Raw genomic sequence first — 6,402 nt, 5'->3', positions numbered from 1 at the left:
TTCGAAGTGAAGGAGACGATTTTTGATGACTTTTGAGACAGATGATGAAAGCCACTTGTATCACTATGAGCCGGAAACAAAACCACCAAGTAGACTAGCCATTTAAGAAAATTGAAGGTGGAGCAGTCTTATTTGCTAGGACATTTACCGGTAGCGTCTTCTGAGATTTAGAAAGTTGCTTCTTGGCTGATTTTTCTGTACTTAACCAGACGCTAAGTGCTGGCCACTACATTCCGATACTTTTGAAGCTTCGTTCGATAAACGCCCTGGGAAAAAGGTCGATTGCAGTGTAATAATGCACTACCCCACGCTGCTTGTCACCGAAATGGAAAATGGGCCATTTCAATGGGAAAGGCTTCCGCACATTCCCTACAGTCTAGACTTGGCACCTACTGACTACACTCTTTTCAGTTACGTGTGGAACAACTACTAGCCAACCCTACGAATCGCTAGAGGTCATCTAGAAACATATACATCAGTGAAACTTCCTGGCAGATCAAAACTGTGTGCCGGACCGAGACTTCGAACTCGGGACCTTTGCCTTTCAGTTGGTAGAGCACTTGCCCGCGAAAGGCAAAGGTCCCGAGTTCGAGTCTCGGTCTGGCACACAGTTTTGATCTGCCAGGAAGTTTCATATCAGCGCACACTCCGCTGCAGAGTGAAAATCTCATTCTAGAAACATCCCCCAGGCTGTGGCTCAGCCATGTCTCCGCAATATCCTTTCTTTCAGGATTGCTAGTTCTGCAAGGTTCACAGGACAGCTTCTGTTAAGTTTGGAAGGTAGGAGACGAGGTACTGGCAGAAGTAAAGCTGTGAGGACGGGGCGTGAGTCGTGGTTGGGTAGCTCAGTTGGTAGAGCACTTGCCCGCGAAAGGCAAAGGTCCCGAGTTCGAGTCTCGGTCCGGCACACAGTTTTGATCTGCCAGGAAGTTTCATATCAGCGCACACTCCGCTGCAGAGTGTAAATCTCATTCTATATACGTCAGTGTCTTCGGGCTGCCATAACAGACTTCTGCCGTCAGATAACGATGAGAAAAATGTATAGAAAGAAATGGAGAATATATTGAAAAGTGGCAGAAAACTGTATAGGTTAAAACAATGTACATGATTTCTATAAAAAAAATTATACAATAATAACAAATTGCTCATGACTTTCAGTAGGACCCTCGTATATGCTAGCAATGGAAGGAGCGACATATGGAATTTTCATTTGGAACACTCATTAGGAGCAGTCATGAAACTATACACTGCACTATTCATTTACGAGGGATGGTCGGAAAGTAAAGAAGGATCGGTCACGAAATGGAAACCACAGTGAAAATAAAAACTTTTTTCTTTGTACATTTAGTTACACCTTCCACGTACTTCTCTATATAGTTTCCGCTCCTACTTAGATATTTGTCGGAGCGTTATACCAAATTTCCAACACCATCGTCATAGAAGGCAGCCGCCTGTGCTTTCCGATAATTCTCTACACTGGTCTATAGAGGGCAGCCTGCGCCCAAGTGTTGTCTTCGTATCCAGCGTTTCCTGTGAACAGATAGTACAGTGAGGAGAGAGAACACTTCCCATCGAAAAGGCTGCATGAGTGTCTTCACTGCCCCTGGAGAGTGCATCTGAGAATTTTCATGAAGAAGGAAGTGCGTGGCAGTTGTGTTAGGTGGGCTGCATTCATTAAGGCGAAGCCTCTCAGCAGGCCCTCCTACTTGGTGGGAGACATTATTGTTCTAGGCACCTTTACTCGCTCACAGTTCTCTCACAACTGAAAAGAGCGTCTTGTTGCAACCGACGAGCATACTAGAGACGCTGCCCAAAACGTCTGTGAAAAGCCTCGTCGGATTTTCACAGTGGTTTCCATTTCGCGACCGATCGTTCCTCACTTTCTGAATACCTCTCGTACTAACATAATGTGAGGCGCATAATGTTCCTTTCTTACTACAGTTTGTCTCCCAATACAAAAGTTGCTCAGTTTTAGTAAGTACTTGGGTAGGAATCAGATGGTCATTCTTTGCAATAAGTTGCGGAAGTCAAAGGGAGGGAGATGAGATCAGGATGTGAGCTTAATTACAAGTCCAGAATTTAACTTCGGTGGTTGATCCGAGTGAACATTCTTGAGTAATTAACAGATTCACCAGATTGCTGCGTCCCCCTTCTTGTCTTTACCTGAGCCGACAATCTTAGCAACTATTGGCAGTGAATGCTAATCATCTCTGTCAAAACAGCTGACGTTACAACCAATCTCAAATCATGAGAGTACGCTCCATAGCACGTAACACGATCGCAAACGACGTCATTGCAGTATCATTCAAGAAAAGTTCTAAATATGCAACCTCAGATCTGCTACCTCCGAACTTCACTCTCTTTTAACATCAATTTGAAAAGTTATAACACGGAATGATCCACATGTGGCAATTAGAAGCGTGCAGTTAATTCTATTCCATACGAAATTCGTTCCTAACAAGCCTTGACCGATTACACCGAATCCCTTGCCAACCAGTAGACTTCGTCAAATTTACTCGCTAAATAGACGACGCGCCGCGAAATCTAATGTTTGCTACAGTCACGTGGAATTAAAATTCTTGTTCACAGCATTATTAATTAATTGATTTTTTCCCTGGAGGTTCTTCCCGGTGGAATTACGACAAAAAATAATATTTTTCGTGTATTTACTTATCCATTTTTTACGTTTCAAGCCTCATCAGTGTCATGAAACGGTGTCAACTGCATAGACTCTGTTCAGGTCATGAAATACGTAGTGCTCTCATTACGTAGAACTTTCTGTTGCGATAACCTGTGCCACGTGTGTTCCGCGTCTGCCTCAGGAGTCATTTGTGTTATCCTTTAACACTTTTATTTTCATCACTCTTGCAATATTGTGAATTTAGCTCTGCTCCGTGCGTGTAGAGTATTTCCTCAGTGTGCATGAGATCACGTTACAATTTCTAGCTTTCACTGTCGCGAATATGTGTCTACGCTTCTGTATTCAACACTTCGTTGGTTAGACTCAGAGATTAATATGTTAGACCATTGTCACTTGGTAACATGGTGTCTCTTAGGGGAAATATCGGATGATACTTTCGAAGTACCCAGAGTCGAATCTCTTTATATTCTATATCTATATCTACATGGCTATTCTGCAAATCACACTTAAGTACCTGGAGGTGGGTTCATCGAACCACTTTCAAAATAATTCTCTATTATTCCAATCTCTAACAGCATGCGGAATAAACGACCACCTATATCTTCTCGTGCTAGCTCTGATTTCCCTTATTTTATTGTGATCATCTGTCGCGGGGGATTAGCCGAGCGGTCTGAGGCGCTGCAGTCATAGACTGTGCGGCTGGTCCCGTCGGAGGTTCGAGTCCTCCCTCGGTCATGGGTGTGTGTGTGTTTGTCCTTAGGATACTTTAGGTTCAGTAGTGTGTACGCTTAGGGACTGATGACCGTAGCAGTAAAGTCCCATAAGATTTCACACAAATGGTTCAAATGGCTCTGAGCACTATGGGACTTGACTGCTGTGGTCATCAATCCCCTAGAACTTAGAACTACTTAAACCTAACTAACCTAAGGACAACACACACATCAATGCCCGAGCCAGGATTCGAACCTGCGACCGTAGCGGTCGCACGGCTCCAGACTGTAGCGCCTAGAACCGCTCGGCCACTCCGGCCGGCATTTCACACACATTTGAACATTTTTATTATGATCATCCTTCGTCCCTATGTAGGTCGGCATCTACAAAATATTTTCGCATTCGGAGAAGAAAGTTGGTGATTGAAATTTCGTGAGAAGATACCGCTGCAACGAGAAACGCCCTTGTTTTAATGTTATCCGTCCCGAATCCTGTATCATATCCATGACACCCTCTCCCCTATTTCTCGCTGTCACAAAACGTGCTGCTCTTCTTTGAACATTCTCGATTTACTTCGTTAACCCTATCTGGTAGGGATCCCACACCGCGCAGCAGTACTCCAAAAGAGGACCGACAAGAGAGCTTAGGCACTCTCTTTAGTAAATCTGTTGCATGTTGTAAGTGCTGTTCCAATAAATCGCAGTCTTTGGTTGTCCTTCTCCACAATGTTATCTATGTGATCGTTACAATTTAAGGTACTAGCCATTTAGCTCAATTTACGGCCTTTAGATTTGATTGATTTATCATGTAACCTAAGTTTAACGGATTCCTTTTAGCACTCTTGTGAGTGACCGCGCACATTTAGTTATTTAGCGTCGATTGCCAATTTTGACACCATACAAATATCTTTTCCAAATCGTTCTGCAATTTATTAGATCTTCTGATGACATTACTTGACGATAAACGACAGCGTCATCTGCAAACAATTTAAGATGGCTGCTGAGATTTTCTCCTAAATCGTTTATATAGATAAGGAACAGCAGATGGTCTATAACGCAAGGAATCACTTCTAGAATGTCTTTCTTATGCTTTTAGTCTCTTTCGTCTCTGACAGAGCGTAAGTGAAACATGATAGAACTCATCTACTTACAGATTCCAGAGTATGTGGTTGATAAGATGTCCAGTTGTTGAAGGTAGGAATGTCATACTGTTACAAATCGGACGATGCTTGGTTAACACAGTGGTGCTCAAACCAAACACCATCTCTATAACAGCTTTCCTCATTTGAGCCACTAAGGGACAAATAACGATCGAGCGGGCAACAAAAGATGAACAAATCTTCCGAAGATAAAGTCTCTTTTTGGAGCACTGTGTCACATAGAGGACATAATTCGAGTTCTGTACGTGAAGGACTAAATGACAGAGTAATTCATCTCCGCATAAAGATTAAACGATTTTCATCGCGGCTATTGTGTGATGTGTGCACCACAACATTGTTACTGGAAGTACTACAATGCATGTCAAGCTCCGACTAAAGGTAGGAAACGAGCGAAGTCGAAGGAGGTGAAAGGAAGAGAAAATGAATGTGGAAGAAATTAATAATTCCGGAAGAACGATGTGACCGAACTACTACTCGCCGCATTAGAAGTCTCGCTTTGTGCAAGTTCTGCACTCTTTCGCGCAAGGACGCAGCTCAGATCCCCACGGAGCCGACCTAATTCAGATGTACCCCACATTCTGTAATCACTTCGTGGAACTGAGAGGTGGTTCTTTGAACAAGCCACAACGCATTTGCTGTTCCGCCTTTGTGCAGACCAGAACGAGGTTTCTCCAATCACCTCAGTCTCTATGCGCCATTAAAACTTAACCTTTTTATCACAAAAGTGGCTCATTAAGACATAGAGGAATTACAGACGTTTGATGCGAGAGGGCATTGACTGAAATCATCAGCGAAAGTTGAAAACTCGTGCTGGACTGGGCTTCGAAGCCGGGACTCCTGCTTATTAGGCAGACGCTCTGATCAGGGAGCCGTACGGACACAGTGGTCACTGCAGCTGCACGGACTATCATAGCACGCTCAACTTATCCACACAGTACTAATGTCGTGCCCCTTGCCCATTATCCTCATTACTCGCGCCATTTCGCCGATTCCCTTAAAGTTCCAGCCTGGTGTCCATCGGTACTGAAGAGATCGTTGGCGTTCTCGACTCCATTACATGCAGGGTGCTTCCGTAAGAGCGTGCAAAAATGTAACAGGACACAGAGGATGCTCCACTGAACAATTTTGAGGTAGGGAACCTGTGGTCGGAGAAGCCAGCTTCAGGAGATATGGAAGTAAACTTGTCTACCGCTTTGTCTAATTACTGTTTTCCAGCTTATTTACAACTAACATGCGTACAAGTTTACACATACGGTGCTGTTTATTTACACGTAGGTTCTTTATTTCCTGCAGAGAAACAAGGAAGGCAAGCCCGGTTACTAGGAAGTCGTGATGCAGGTTTTGTTTACTTTACTTGTCCATAAGGTGGCTCTTTTGTATCGTATTTACGTTGTCCCGTGACAGAACATGCTATGAATCAACGACAGACCCACTCGTTACTCAGTGCTACTCAGAGACGCACAGTACAATACTATGGAGCAGTACCAGTACAGTTTCGCAGAATTCACTAGCATGCACCTTGTGTATAGGGGAGTACACTCCAAAGCTCTCGCTGTAGAAAGATTGTACAGGGAACGATTTCCTAACAGGCATCATCTGTCATGACAAGTGTTCATATATCTCGATCGACGAATGTGGGAGACTGGTTCCCTGGAAGGAAGAAACGAGTGACCTGGCAACATGAGGACCACTCGCCCACCCGATTTCGAAGAGGAGGTGCTGGAACGTGTTGCAGCGGACCCCACTACAAGCACTGGTTGTATTGCTCTTAAAATGGGCACTCCACATACTAGCGTGTGGCCAATACTCCTTGAGCAAAATTACACGCATATGATCCACAACGAGTCCATACAGTGCTTGTGACCGACTTTGCACCAAGGGTCGAATTTTA

At 44.0% G+C, this 6,402-nt stretch overlaps 1 non-coding gene across 1 annotated transcript; it reads left to right on the top strand.

The window, feature by feature from the left end:
* The first annotated feature begins 834 nt into the window (after positions 1–834).
* Positions 835–909, top strand: Trnas-cga (transfer RNA serine (anticodon CGA)). The gene has a single exon. It is a non-coding gene; the product is annotated as a tRNA-Ser (tRNA).
* Positions 910–6,402: the final 5,493 nt, after the last annotated feature.

The sequence above is a fragment of the Schistocerca serialis genome, chromosome 8 (genome assembly GCF_023864345.2).
Source record: "Schistocerca serialis cubense isolate TAMUIC-IGC-003099 chromosome 8, iqSchSeri2.2, whole genome shotgun sequence".
Classification (NCBI taxonomy): domain Eukaryota; kingdom Metazoa; phylum Arthropoda; class Insecta; order Orthoptera; family Acrididae; genus Schistocerca; species Schistocerca serialis.
The sequence above is the reverse complement of the archived record's forward strand: the minus strand, read 5'-3'. Positions and strand labels throughout refer to the sequence as shown.